Source organism: Phalangium opilio, unplaced genomic scaffold (genome assembly GCF_054372755.1).
Source record: "Phalangium opilio isolate 3A_F unplaced genomic scaffold, DU_Popi_V2 ptg000061l_1, whole genome shotgun sequence".
Classification (NCBI taxonomy): Eukaryota; Metazoa; Arthropoda; class Arachnida; order Opiliones; family Phalangiidae; genus Phalangium; species Phalangium opilio.
In genome coordinates this window covers 5705767-5720034 of record NW_028324178.1, presented here as the reverse complement: position 1 = coordinate 5720034, position 14268 = coordinate 5705767, and the positions used below count along the sequence as shown (strand labels likewise).

The 14268-nt window shown below is 43.4% G+C and overlaps 14 non-coding genes across 14 annotated transcripts; all 14 read left to right on the top strand.

The window, feature by feature from the left end:
* Positions 1-1130: 1130 nt before the first annotated feature.
* On the top strand, positions 1131-1203 carry TRNAV-UAC (transfer RNA valine (anticodon UAC)). The gene has a single exon. It is a non-coding gene; the product is annotated as a tRNA-Val (tRNA).
* Positions 1204-1273: 70 nt separating this feature from the next.
* Positions 1274-1341, top strand: TRNAG-CCC (transfer RNA glycine (anticodon CCC)). Its single transcript has one exon. It is a non-coding gene; the product is annotated as a tRNA-Gly (tRNA).
* A 1305-nt stretch (positions 1342-2646) lies between these two features.
* TRNAV-UAC (transfer RNA valine (anticodon UAC)) lies at positions 2647-2719 on the top strand. The gene has a single exon. It is a non-coding gene; the product is annotated as a tRNA-Val (tRNA).
* A 340-nt stretch (positions 2720-3059) lies between these two features.
* On the top strand, positions 3060-3132 carry TRNAV-UAC (transfer RNA valine (anticodon UAC)). The gene has a single exon. It is a non-coding gene; the product is annotated as a tRNA-Val (tRNA).
* A 2411-nt stretch (positions 3133-5543) lies between these two features.
* Positions 5544-5616, top strand: TRNAV-UAC (transfer RNA valine (anticodon UAC)). Its single transcript has one exon. It is a non-coding gene; the product is annotated as a tRNA-Val (tRNA).
* A 203-nt stretch (positions 5617-5819) lies between these two features.
* On the top strand, positions 5820-5892 carry TRNAV-UAC (transfer RNA valine (anticodon UAC)). The gene has a single exon. It is a non-coding gene; the product is annotated as a tRNA-Val (tRNA).
* A 1417-nt stretch (positions 5893-7309) lies between these two features.
* TRNAV-UAC (transfer RNA valine (anticodon UAC)) lies at positions 7310-7382 on the top strand. The gene has a single exon. It is a non-coding gene; the product is annotated as a tRNA-Val (tRNA).
* Positions 7383-7585: 203 nt separating this feature from the next.
* TRNAV-UAC (transfer RNA valine (anticodon UAC)) lies at positions 7586-7658 on the top strand. Its single transcript has one exon. It is a non-coding gene; the product is annotated as a tRNA-Val (tRNA).
* An 865-nt stretch (positions 7659-8523) lies between these two features.
* TRNAV-UAC (transfer RNA valine (anticodon UAC)) lies at positions 8524-8596 on the top strand. The gene has a single exon. It is a non-coding gene; the product is annotated as a tRNA-Val (tRNA).
* Positions 8597-9740: 1144 nt separating this feature from the next.
* Positions 9741-9813, top strand: TRNAV-UAC (transfer RNA valine (anticodon UAC)). The gene has a single exon. It is a non-coding gene; the product is annotated as a tRNA-Val (tRNA).
* Positions 9814-11092: 1279 nt separating this feature from the next.
* Positions 11093-11165, top strand: TRNAV-UAC (transfer RNA valine (anticodon UAC)). The gene has a single exon. It is a non-coding gene; the product is annotated as a tRNA-Val (tRNA).
* Positions 11166-11368: 203 nt separating this feature from the next.
* Positions 11369-11441, top strand: TRNAV-UAC (transfer RNA valine (anticodon UAC)). Its single transcript has one exon. It is a non-coding gene; the product is annotated as a tRNA-Val (tRNA).
* An 865-nt stretch (positions 11442-12306) lies between these two features.
* Positions 12307-12379, top strand: TRNAV-UAC (transfer RNA valine (anticodon UAC)). The gene has a single exon. It is a non-coding gene; the product is annotated as a tRNA-Val (tRNA).
* Positions 12380-13934: 1555 nt separating this feature from the next.
* On the top strand, positions 13935-14007 carry TRNAV-UAC (transfer RNA valine (anticodon UAC)). Its single transcript has one exon. It is a non-coding gene; the product is annotated as a tRNA-Val (tRNA).
* The last annotated feature ends 261 nt before the right edge of the window (positions 14008-14268 follow it).

Here is a 14268-nt window from a genome sequence, read left to right as displayed (position 1 = left end):
TAGGTCTCTTGGAAAACTAAGTCTAACTACCTAACTATGGTGTAGTGGTAATCACGACCGCTTCACACGCGGAAGGTCCGAGGTTCGAGCTCTGGTTGATAAATATTTTGATCATCGTGATAATATATTAAAAAAAGCTAGGTCTCTTGGAAAACTAAGTCTAACTAACTAACTATGTTGTAGTGGTTATCACGTCCGCCTAATACGCGGAAGGTCCCAGGTTCGAGCCCCATGAGATACATGTTTGGACCATCGTTATTGGGCATAAAAATAAGCTATTTCTCTTGGAAAACTCAATATTACTAAGTATTTATGGTGTAGTGGTTATCACGTCCGCTTTACACGCGAAAGGTCCCAGGTTCGAGCACTGATAGTTAATAATTTTGTCCATCGTGATTTGGCATAACAATAAGCTAGGTCTCTTTGGAAAACTAAGTCTAACAACCTAACTATGGTGTAGTGGGTACCTCGTCCGCCTAATACGCGGAAGGTCCCAGGTTCGAGCAACATGAGATACATGTTTTGACCATCGTGATTGGACATACTAATTACCTAGGGCTCTTGGAAAACTCAATATTACCAAGAAACTATGGTGTAGTGATTATCACGTCCGCTTTACACGCGGAAGGTTCCAGGTTCGAGCCCTGGTAGATACAGGTTTTGTCCATCGTGATTGCGCATAAAAATAAGCTAGGTCTCTTGGAAAACTCAATCTAACTACCTAACTATGATGTGGTGGTAATCACGTCCGATTCACACGCGGAAGGTCCCAGGTTCGAGCCCTGGTAGGTACATAGTTTGACCATTGTGATAAGATATTAAAAAAGTTAGGTCTCTTGGAAAACTCAATATTACTATCTATGGTGTAGTGGTTATCACGTCCGCTTTACACGCGGAAGGTCCCAGGTTTGAGCCCTGGTAGATAAATATTTTGTCCATCGTGATTGGGCATAACAATAAGCTAGGTCTCTTGGAAAACTTGGTCTAACTACCTAACTATGGTTTAGTGGTTATCACGTTCGCCTAATACGCGGAAGGTCCCAGGTTCGAGCCCCATGAGATACATGTTTGGACCATCGTTATTGGGCATAAAAATAAGCTAGGTCTCTTGGAAAACTCTATATTACTAAGTATATATGGTGTAGTGGTTATCACGTCCGCTTTACACGCGGAAGGTCCCAGGTTCGAGCCCTGGTAGATACATGTTTTGTCCATCGTGATAGTGCATAAAAATAAGCTAGGTCTCTTGGAAAACTCAATCTAACTACCTAACTATGGTGTAGTGGTAATCACGTCCGCTTCCCACGCGGAAGGTCCCAGGTTTGAGCCCTGGTAGATAAATATTTTGTAAATCGTGATTGGGCATAACAATAAGCTAGGTCTCTTGGAAAACTAAGTCTAACTACCTAACTATGGTGTAGTGGTAATCACGACCGCTTCACACGCGGAAGGTCCGAGGTTCGAGCTCTGGTTGATAAATATTTTGATCATCGTGATAATATATTAAAAAAAGCTAGGTCTCTTGGAAAACTAAGTCTAACTAACTAACTATGTTGTAGTGGTTATCACGTCCGCCTAATACGCGGAAGGTCCCAGGTTCGAGCCCCATGAGATACATGTTCGGACCATCGTTATTGGGCATAAAAATAAGCTATTTCTCTTGGAAAACTCAATATTACTAAGTGTTTATGGTGTAGTGGTTATCACGTCCGCTTTACACACGAAAGGTCCCAGGTTCGAGCACTGATAGTTAATAATTTTGTCCATCGTGATTGGGCATAACAATAAGCTAGGTCTCTTTGGAAAACTAAGTCTAACATCCTAACTATGGTGTAGTGGGTACCTCGTCCGCCTAATACGCGGAAGGTCCCAGGTTAAAGCAACATGAGATACATGTTTTGACCATCGTGATTGGGCATAAAAATAAGCTAGGTCTCTTGGAAAACTCGATATTACTAAGTATCTATGGTGTAGTGGTTATCACGTCCCCTTTACATGCGAAAGGTCCCAGGTTCGAGCACTGATAGATTATAATTTTGTCCATCGTGATTGGGCATAACAATAAGCTAGGTCTCTTGGAAAACTAAGTCTAACTACCTAATTATGGTGTAGTGGTAATCACGACCGCTTCACACGCGGAAGGTCCGAGGTTCGAGCTCTGGTTGATAAATATTTTGATCATCGTGATAAGATATTAAAAAAAGCTAGGTCTCTTAGAAAACTCCATATTGCTAAGTATCTATGGTGTAGTGGTTCTCTCGTCCGCTTTACACGCGGAAGGTCCCAGGTTCGAACACCATGAGATGCATGTTTTGACCATCGTGATTGGGCATAAAAATAAGCTAGGTGTCTTTGAAAACTCAGTATTAGTAGGTATCTATGGGTTAGTGGTTATCACGTCCGTTTTACACGCGGAAGGTCCCAGGTTCGAGCCCTGGTAGATACATATTTCGTCCATCGTGATTTGGCATAAAAATAAGCTATATCTATTGGAAAACTCAGTATTACTACGTATCTAAGGTGTAGTGGTTATCACGTCCGCCTAAGACGCGGAAGGTCCCAGGTTAGAGCTCGGGTAGATACATCTTTTGTCCATCGTGATTTGGCATAAAAATAAGCTAGATATCTTGGGAAACTCAGTACTACGTATCTGTGGTGTAGTGGTTATCACGTCCGCTTTACACGCGGAAGGTCTCAGGTTCGAGCCCTGGTAGATACGTGATTTGTCCATCGTGATTGCGCATAAAAATAAGCTAGGGCTCTTGGAAAACTCAATCTAACTACCTAACTATGGTGTAGTGGTTATCACGTGCTCTTTACACGCGGAAGGTCCCAGGTTTGAGCCCTGGTAGATACATATTTTGTCCATCGTGATTGGGCATAACAATAAGCTAGGTCTCCTCGAAAACTAAGTACAACTACCTAACTATGGTGTAGTGGTTATCACGTCCGCCTAATACGCGGAAGGTCCCAGGTTCGAGCCCGATGAGGTACATGTTTGGATCATCGTTATTGGGCATAAAAAAAGCAAGGTCTCTTGGAAAACTCAATATTATTAAGTATCTATGGTGTAGTGGTTATCACGTCCGCTTTACACGCGGAACGTCCCAGGTTCAAGCCCTGGTAGATACATGTTTTGTGCATCGTGATTGGGCATAACAATAAGCTAGGTCTCTTGGAAAACTCAGTCTAACTACCTAACTACGGTGTAGTGGTTATCACGTCCGCCTAATACGCGGAAGGTCCCAGGTTCGAGCGCGATGAGGTACATGTTTGGACTATCGTTATTGGGCATAAAAATAAGCTAGGTCTCTTGGAAAACTCAATATTACTAAGTATCTATGGTGTAGTGGTTATTACGTCCGCTTTACACGCGAAACGTCCCAGGGTCGAGCACTGATAGTTAATAATTTTGTCCATCGTGATAACATATTAAAAAAAGTTAGGTCTCTTGGAAACCTCAATATTACTAAGTAACTATGGTGTACTGGTTAGTACGTCCGCTTTACACGCGGAAGGTCCCAGGTTTGAGCCCTGGTAGTTAATAATTTTGTCCATCGTGATTGGGCATAACAATAAGCTAGGTCTCTTGGAAAACTCAGTCTAACTAACTAACGATGTTGTAGTGGTTATCACGTCCGCCTAATACGCGGAAGGTCCCAGGTTCGAGCCCCATGAGATACATGTTTTGTCCATCGTTATTGGGCATAAAAATAAGCTAGGTCTCTTGGAAAACTCAATGTTACTAAGTATCTATGGTGTTGTGGTTATCATGTCCGCTTTATACGCGGAAGATAACAGGTTCGAGCCCCATTAGATACAGTTTTTGACCATCGTTATTGAGCATAAAAACAAGCTATTTCTCTTGGAAAACTCGATATTACTAAGTATCTATGGGTGAGTGGTTATCACGTCCGTTTTACACGCGGAAGGTCCCAGGTTCGAGCCCTGGTAGATACATTTTTTGTCCATCGTGATTGGGCATAACAATAAGCTAGGTCTCTTGGAAAACTCAGTCTATCTACCTAACTATGGTGTAGTGGTTATCACGGCCGCCTAACACGCGGAAGGTCGCAAGTTCGAGTCCTGGTAGATACATATTTTGTCCATCATGATATGGCTGGCATATAAATAAGCTATATCTATTGGGAAACTCCTTATTACTACGTATCTATGGTGTAGTGGCTATCACGTTCGCCTAACACGCGGAAGGTCCCAGGTTTGAGCCCCATGAGATACATGTTTGGACTATCGTTATTGGGCATAAAAATAAGCTGGGTGTCTTGGAAAACTCAATATTAGTAGGTAACTATGGTGTAGTGGTTATCACGCCGTTTTGCACGCGGAAGGTCCCAGGTTCGAGCCGTGGTAGATACACGTTTTGACCATCGTGATTGCGCATAAAAATAAGATAGGTCTCTTGGAAAACTCAGTCTAAATGCCTAACTATGGTGTAGTGGTAATCACGTCCGCTTCACACCCGGAACGTCCCAGGTTCGAGCCCTGTTAGATACATATTTCGTCCATCGTGATTGGGCATAACAATAAGCTAGGTGTCTTGGAAAACTCATTATTAGTAGGGATCTATGGTGTAGTGGTTATCACGTCCGTTTTACACGCGGAAGGTCCCAGGTTCGAGCCCTGTTAGATACATATTTCGTCCATCGTGATTGGGCATAACAATAAGCTAGATCTCTTGGAAAACTAAGTCTAACTACCTAACTATGGTGTAGTGGTTATCACGTCCGCTTTACACGCGGAAGATCCCAGGTTCGAGTCCTGGTATATGCATGTTTTGTCCATCGTGATTGCGCATAAAAATAAGATAGGTCTCTTGGAAAACTCAGTCTAAATACCTAAGTATGGTGTAGTGGTAATCACGTCCGCTTCACACGCGGAATGTCCCAGGTTCGAGCCCCATGAGATACATGTTTTGACCATCGTGATTATGCATAAAAATAAGCTAGGTGTCTTGGAAAACTCATTATTAGAAGGTATCTATGGTGTAGTGGTTATCACGACAGCATTACACGCGGAAGGTCCCAGGTTTGAGCCCTGATAGATACATATTTTGTCCATCGTGATTGGGCATAACAATAAGCTAGGTCTCTTGGAAAACTAAGTCTACCTACCTAACTATGGTGTAGTGGTTATCACGTGCGAATAATACGCGGAAGGTCCCAGGTTCGAGCCCCATGAGATACATGTTTGGACCATCGTTATTGGGCATAAAAATAAGATAGGTCTCTTGGAAAACTCAGTCTAAATGCCTAACTATGGTGTAGTGGTAATCACGTCCGCTTCACACACGGAACGTCCCAGGTTCGAGCCCCATGACCTACATGTTTTGACCATCGTGATTGGGCATAAAAATAACCTAGGTGTCTTGGAAAACTCAATATTAGTAGGGATCTATGGTGAAGTAGTTATCACGTCCGTTTTACACGCGGAAGGTCCCAGGTTTGAGTCCTGTTAGATACATATTTCGTCCATCGTGATTGGGCATAACAATAAGCTAAATCTCTTGGAAAACTCAGTACTACGTATCTATGGTGTAGTGGTTATCACGTCCGCTTTACACGCGGAAGGTCCCAGGTTCGAGCCCTGGTAGATACATGTTGTGTCCATCGTGATTGCGCATAAAAATAAGCTAGGTCTCTTGGAAGACTCAATTTAACTACCGAACTATGGTGTAGTGGTTATCACGTCCGCTTCACACGCGGAATGTCCCAGGGTCGAGCCCCATGAGCTACATGTTTTGACCATCGTGATTGGGCATAAAAATAAGCTAGGTGTCTTGGAAAACTCATTATTAGTAGGTATCTATGGTGTAGTGGTTATCACGTCCGCTTTACACGCGGAAGGTCCCAGGTTCGAGCCCTGGTAGATACATGTTGTGTCCATCGTGATTGCGCATAAAAATAAGCTAGGTCTCTTGGAAGACTCAATTTAACTACCGAACTATGGTGTAGTGGTTATCACGTCCGCTTCACACGCGGAATGTCCCAGGGTCGAGCCCCATGAGCTACATGTTTTGACCATCGTGATTGGGCATAAAAATAAGCTAGGTGTCTTGGAAAACTCATTATTAGTAGGTATCTATGGTGTAGTAGTTATCACGTCCGTTTTACACGCGGAAGGTCCCAGGTTCGAGCCCTGTTAGATACATATTTCGTCCATCGTGATTGGGCATAACAATAAGCTAAATCTCTTTGAAAACTCAGTCTAACTACCTAACTATGGTGTAGTGGTTATCACGGCAGCCTAACACGCGAAGGGTCGCAGGTTCGAGCCCTGGTAGATACATATTTTGACCATCGTGATAAGATATTAAAAAAAGCTAGGTCTCTTGGAAAACTCAATATTTCTAATTATCTATGGTGTAGTGGTTAGCACGTCTGTTTTACACGCGGAAGGTCCCAAGTTTGAACCCTGGTAGATACATATTTTGTCCATCGTGATTAGGCATAACAATAAGCTAGGTCTCTTGGAAAACTAAGTCTAACTACCTAACTATGATGTAGTGGTTATCACGTCCGCCTAATACGCGGAGGGTCCCAGGTTCGAGCACCATGAGATACATGTTTTAACCATCGTGATTGGACATAAAAATAACCTAGGTGTCTTGGAAAACTCAATATTAGTAGGGATCTATGGTGTAGTAGTTATCACGTCCGTTTTACACGCGGAAGGTCCCAGGTTTGAGTCCTGTTAGATACATATTTCGTCCATCGTGATTGGGCATAACAATAAGCTAAATCTCTTGGAAAACTCAGTCTAACTACCTAACTATGGTGTAGTGGTTATCACGGCAGCCTAACACGCGAAAGGTCGCAGGTTCGAGCCCTGGTAGATACATATTTTGTCCATCGCGATTCGGCATAAAAATAAGGAAGGTGTCTTGAAAAACTCAAAATTAGTAGGTATCTATGGTGTAGTGGTTATCACGTCCGCGTTACACGCGGAAGGTCCCAGGTTTGAGCCCTTGTAGATGCACATTTTGACCACCGTCTCTTGGAAAACTCAGTCTAAATGCCTAACTATGGTGTAGTGGTAATCACGTCCGCCTAATACGCGAAAGGTCCCAGGTTCGAGCACCATGAGATACATGTTTTTACCATCGTGATTGGCCATAAAAATAAGCTAGGTGTCTTGGAAAACTCAATATTAGTAGGTATCTATGGTGTAGTGGTTATCACGCCCGTTTTACACGCGGAAGGTCCCAGGCTCGAGCCCTGGTAGATAGATATTTTGTCCATCGTGATTGGGCATAAAAATAAGCTAGATATCTTGGGAAACTCAGTACTACGTATCTATGGTGTAGTGGTTATCACGTCCGCTTTACACGCGGAAGGTCCCAGGTTCGAGCCCTGGTAGATACATGTTGTGTCCATCGTGATTGCGCATAAAAATAAGCTAGGTCTCTTGGAAGACTCAATTTAACTACCGAACTATGGTGTAGTGGTTATCACGTCCGCTTCACACGCGGAATGTCCCAGGGTCGAGCCCCATGAGCTACATGTTTTGACCATCGTGATTGGGCATAAAAATAAGCTAGGTGTCTTGGAAAACTCATTATTAGTAGGTATCTATGGTGTAGTGGTTATCACGTCCGCTTTACACGCGGAAGGTCCCAGGTTCGAGCCCTGGTAGATACATGTTGTGTCCATCGTGATTGCGCATAAAAATAAGCTAGGTCTCTTGGAAGACTCAATTTAACTACCGAACTATGGTGTAGTGGTTATCACGTCCGCTTCACACGCGGAATGTCCCAGGGTCGAGCCCCATGAGCTACATGTTTTGACCATCGTGATTGGGCATAAAAATAAGCTAGGTGTCTTGGAAAACTCATTATTAGTAGGTATCTATGGTGTAGTAGTTATCACGTCCGTTTTACACGCGGAAGGTCCCAGGTTCGAGCCCTGTTAGATACATATTTCGTCCATCGTGATTGGGCATAACAATAAGCTAAATCTCTTTGAAAACTCAGTCTAACTACCTAACTATGGTGTAGTGGTTATCACGGCAGCCTAACACGCGAAAGGTCGCAGGTTCGAGCCCTGGTAGATACATATTTTGTCCATCGCGATTCGGCATAAAAATAAGAAAGGTGTCTTGAAAAACTCAAAATTAGTAGGTATCTATGGTGTAGTGGTTATCACGTCCGCGTTACACGCGGAAGGTCCCAGGTTTGAGCCCTTGTAGATGCACATTTTGACCACCGTCTCTTGGAAAACTCAGTCTAAATGCCTAACTATGGTGTAGTGGTAATCACGTCCGCCTAATACGCGAAAGGTCCCAGGTTCGAGCACCATGAGATACATGTTTTTACCATCGTGATTGGCCATAAAAATAAGCTAGGTGTCTTGGAAAACTCAATATTAGTAGGTATCTATGGTGTAGTGGTTATCACGTCCGTTTTACACGCGGAAGGTCCCAGGCTCGAGCCCTGGTAGATAGATATTTTGTCCATCGTGATTGGGCATAAAAATAAGCTAGATATCTTGGGAAACTCAGTACTACGTATCTATGGTGTAGTGGTTATCACGTCCGCTTTACACGCGGAAGGTCCCAGGTTCGAGCCCTGGTAGATACATGTTGTGTCCATCGTGATTGCGCATAAAAATAAGCTAGGTCTCTTGGAAGACTCAATTTAACTACCGAACTATGGTGTAGTGGTTATCACGTCCGCTTCACACGCGGAATGTCCCAGGGTCGAGCCCCATGAGCTACATGTTTTGACCATCGTGATTGGGCATAAAAATAAGCTAGGTGTCTTGGAAAACTCATTATTAGTAGGTATCTATGGTGTAGTGGTTATTACGTCCGTTTTACACGCGGAAGGTCCCAGGTTCGAGCCCTGGTAGATACATATTTTGACCATCGTGATAAGATATTAAAAAAAGCTAGGTCTCTTGGAAAACTCAATATTTCTAATTATCTATGGTGTAGTGGTTAGCACGTCTGTTTTACACGCGGAAGGTCCCAAGTTTGAACCCTGGTAGATACATATTTTGTCCATCGTGATTAGGCATAACAATAAGCTAGGTCTCTTGGAAAACTAAGTCTAACTACCTAACTATGATGTAGTGGTTATCACGTCCGCCTAATACGCGGAGGGTCCCAGGTTCGAGCACCATGAGATACATGTTTTAACCATCGTGATTGGACATAAAAATAACCTAGGTGTCTTGGAAAACTCAATATTAGTAGGGATCTATGGTGAAGTAGTTATCACGTCCGTTTTACACGCGGAAGGTCCCAGGTTTGAGTCCTGTTAGATACATATTTCGTCCATCGTGATTGGGCATAACAATAAGCTAAATCTCTTGGAAAACTCAGTCTAACTACCTAACTATGGTGTAGTGGTTATCACGGCAGCCTAACACGCGAAAGGTCGCAGGTTCGAGCCCTGGTAGATACATATTTTGTCCATCGCGATTCGGCATAAAAATAAGGAAGGTGTCTTGAAAAACTCAAAATTAGTAGGTATCTATGGTGTAGTGGTTATCACGTCCGCGTTACACGCGGAAGGTCCCAGGTTTGAGCCCTTGTAAATGCACATTTTGACCACCGTCTCTTGGAAAACTCAGTCTAAATGCCTAACTATGGTGTAGTGGTAATCACGTCCGCCTAATACGCGAAAGGTCCCAGGTTCGAGGACCATGAGATACATGTTTTTACCATCGTGATTGGCCATAAAAATAAGCTAGGTGTCTTGGAAAACTCAATATTAGTAGGTATCTATGGTGTAGTGGTTATCACGCCCGTTTTACACGCGGAAGGTCCCAGGTTCGAGCCCTGGTAGATACATGTTGTGTCCATCGTGATTGCGCATAAAAATAAGCTAGGTCTCTTGGAAGACTCAATTTAACTACCGAACTATGGTGTAGTGGTTATCACGTCCGCTTCACACGCGGAATGTCCCAGGGTCGAGCCCCATGAGCTACATGTTTTGACCATCGTGATTGGGCATAAAAATAAGCTAGGTGTCTTGGATAACTCATTATTAGTAGGTATCTATGGTGTAGTGGTTATTACGTCCGTTTTACACGCGGAAGGTCCCAGGTTCGAGCCCTGGTAGATACATATTTTGACCATCGTGATAAGATATTAAAAAAAGCTAGGTCTCTTGGAAAACTCAATATTTCTAATTATCTATGGTGTAGTGGTTAGCACGTCTGTTTTACACGCGGAAGGTCCCAAGTTTGAACCCTGGTAGATACATATTTTGTCCATCGTGATTAGGCATAACAATAAGCTAGGTCTCTTGGAAAACTAAGTCTAACTACCTAACTATGATGTAGTGGTTATCACGTCCGCCTAATACGCGGAGGGTCCCAGGTTCGAGCACCATGAGATACATGTTTTAACCATCGTGATTGGACATAAAAATAACCTAGGTGTCTTGGAAAACTCAATATTAGTAGGGATCTATGGTGAAGTAGTTATCACGTCCGTTTTACACGCGGAAGGTCCCAGGTTTGAGTCCTGTTAGATACATATTTCGTCCATCGTGATTGGGCATAACAATAAGCTAAATCTCTTGGAAAACTCAGTCTAACTACCTAACTATGGTGTAATGGTTATCACGGCAGCCTAACACGCGAAAGGTCGCAGGTTCGAGCCCTGGTAGATACATATTTTGTCCATCGCGATTCGGCATAAAAATAAGGAAGGTGTCTTGAAAAACTCAAAATTAGTAGGTATCTATGGTGTAGTGGTTATCACGTCCGCGTTACACGCGGAAGGTCCCAGGTTTGAGCCCTTGTAAATGCACATTTTGACCACCGTCTCTTGGAAAACTCAGTCTAAATGCCTAACTATGGTGTAGTGGTAATCACGTCCGCCTAATACGCGAAAGGTCCCAGGTTCGAGCACCATGAGATACATGTTTTTACCATCGTGATTGGCCATAAAAATAAGCTAGGTGTCTTGGAAAACTCAATATTAGTAGGTATCTATGGTGTAGTGGTTATCACGCCCGTTTTACACGCGGAAGGTCCCAGGCTCGAGCCCTGGTAGATAGATATTTTGTCCATCGTGATTGGGCATAAAAATAAGCTAGATATCTTGGGAAACTCAGTACTACGTATCTATGGTGTAGTGGTTATCACGTCCGCTTTACACGCGGAAGGTCCCAGGTTCGAGCCCTGGTAGATACATGTTGTGTCCATCGTGATTGCGCATAACAATAAGCTAGGTCTCTTGGAAGACTCAATTTAACTACCGAACTATGGTGTAGTGGTTATCACGTCCGCTTCACACGCGGAATGTCCCAGGGTCGAGCCCCATGAGCTACATGTTTTGACCATCGTGATTGGGCATAAAAATAAGCTAGGTGTCTTGGAAAACTCATTATTAGTAGGTATCTATGGTGTAGTGGTTATCACGTCCGCTTTACACGCGGAAGGTCCCAGGTTCGAGCCCTGGTAGATACTTGTTGTGTCCATCGTGATTGCGCATAAAAATAAGCTAGGTCTCTTGGAAGACTCAATTTAACTACCGAACTATGGTGTAGTGGTTATCACGTCCGCTTCACACGCGGAATGTCCCAGGGTCGAGCCCCATGAGCTACATGTTTTGACCATCGTGATTGGGCATAAAAATAAGCTAGGTGTCTTGGAAAACTCATTATTAGTAGGTATCTATGGTGTAGTAGTTATCACGTCCGTTTTACACGCGGAAGGTCCCAGGTTCGAGCCCTGTTAGATACATATTTCGTCCATCGTGATTGGGCATAACAATAAGCTAAATCTCTTTGAAAACTCAGTCTAACTACCTAACTATGGTGTAGTGGTTATCACGGCAGCCTAACACGCGAAAGGTCACAGGTTCGAGCCCTGGTAGATACATATTTTGTCCATCGCGATTCGGCATAAAAATAAGAAAGGTGTCTTGAAAAACTCAAAATTAGTAGGTATCTATGGTGTAGTGGTTATCACGTCCGCGTTACACGCGGAAGGTCCCAGGTTTGAGCCCTTGTAGATGCACATTTTGACCACCGTCTCTTGGAAAACTCAGTCTAAATGCCTAACTATGGTGTAGTGGTAATCACGTCCGCCTAATACGCGAAAGGTCCCAGGTTCGAGCACCATGAGATACATGTTTTTACCATCGTGATTGGCCATAAAAATAAGCTAGGTGTCTTGGAAAACTCAATATTAGTAGGTATCTATGGTGTAGTGGTTATCACGTCCGTTTTACACGCGGAAGGTCCCAGGCTCGAGCCCTGGTAGATAGATATTTTGTCCATCGTGATTGGGCATAAAAATAAGCTAGATATCTTGGGAAACTCAGTACTACGTATCTATGGTGTAGTGGTTATCACGTCCGCTTTACACGCGGAAGGTCCCAGGTTCGAGCCCTGGTAGATACATGTTGTGTCCATCGTGATTGCGCATAAAAATAAGCTAGGTCTCTTGGAAGACTCAATTTAACTACCGAACTATGGTGTAGTGGTTATCACGTCCGCTTCACACGCGGAATGTCCCAGGGTCGAGCCCCATGAGCTACATGTTTTGACCATCGTGATTGGGCATAAAAATAAGCTAGGTGTCTTGGAAAACTCATTATTAGTAGGTATCTATGGTGTAGTGGTTATTACGTCCGTTTTACACGCGGAAGGTCCCAGGTTCGAGCCCTGGTAGATACATACTTTGACCATCGTGATAAGATATTAAAAAAAGCTAGGTCTCTTGGAAAACTCAATATTACTAATTATCTATGGTGTAGTGGTTAGCACGTCTGTTTTACACGCGGAAGGTCCCAAGTTTGAACCCTGGTAGATACATATTTTGTCCATCGTGATTAGGCATAACAATAAGCTAGGTCTCTTGGAAAACTAAGTCTAACTACCTAACTATGATGTAGTGGTTATCACGTCCGCCTAATACGCGGAGGGTCCCAGGTTCGAGCACCATGAGATACATGTTTTAACCATCGTGATTGGACATAAAAATAACCTAGGTGTCTTGGAAAACTCAATATTAGTAGGGATCTATGGTGAAGTAGTTATCACGTCCGTTTTACACGCGGAAGGTCCCAGGTTTGAGTCCTGTTAGATACATATTTCGTCCATCGTGATTGGGCATAACAATAAGCTAAATCTCTTGGAAAACTCAGTCTAACTACCTAACTATGGTGTAGTGGTTATCACGGCAGCCTAACACGCGAAGGGTCGCAGGTTCGAGCCCTGGTAGATACATATTTTGTCCATCGTGATTCGGCATAAAAATAAGGTAGGTGTCTTGAAAAACTCAAAATTAGTAGGTATCTATGGTGTAGTGGTTATCACGTCCGCGTTACACGCGGAAGGTCCCAGGTTCGAGCCCTTGTAGATGCACATTTTGACCACCGTCTCTTGGAAAACTCAGTCTAAATGCCTAACTATGGTGTAGTGGTAATCACGTCCGCCTAATACGCGAAAGGTCCCAGGGTCGAGCACCATGAGATACATGTTTTTACCATCGTGATTGGCCATAAAAATAAGCTAGGTGTCTTGGAAAACTCAATTTTAGTAGGTATCTATGGTGTAGTGGTTATCTGGTCCGTTTTACACGCGGAAGGTCCCAGGTTCGAGCCCTGGTAGATAGATATTTTGTCCATCGTGATTGGGCATAAAAATAAGCTAGATATCTTGGGAAACTCAGTACTACGTATCTATGGTGTAGTGGTTATCACGTCCGCTTCACACGCGGAATGTCCCAGGGTCGAGCCCCATGAGATACATGTTTTGACCATCGTGATTATGCATAAAAATAAGCTAGGTGTCTTGGAAAACTCATTATTAGAAGGTATATGTGGTGTAGTGGTTATCACGTCCGATTTACACGCGGAAGGTCCCAGGTTCGAACCCTGGAAGATACATATTTTGACCATCGTGATAAGATATTAAAAAAAGCTAGGTCTCTTGGAAAACTCAATATTACTAAGTATCTATGGTGTAGTGGTTATCACGTCTGCTTTACACGCGGAAGGTCCCAGGTTTGAACCCTGGTAGATACATATTTTGTCCATCGTGATTGGGCATAACAATAAGCTAGGTCTCTTGGAAAACTAAGTCTAACTACCCTACTATGGTGTAGTGGTTATCACGACAGCTTTATATGCGGAAGGTCCCAGGTTTGAGCCCTGTTAGATACATATTTTGTCCATCGTGATTGGGCATAACAATAAGCTAGGTCTCTTGGTAAACTAAATATTAGTAGGTAACTATGGTGTAGTGGTTATCACGGCCGTTTTACACGCGGAAGGTCCCAGGTTCGA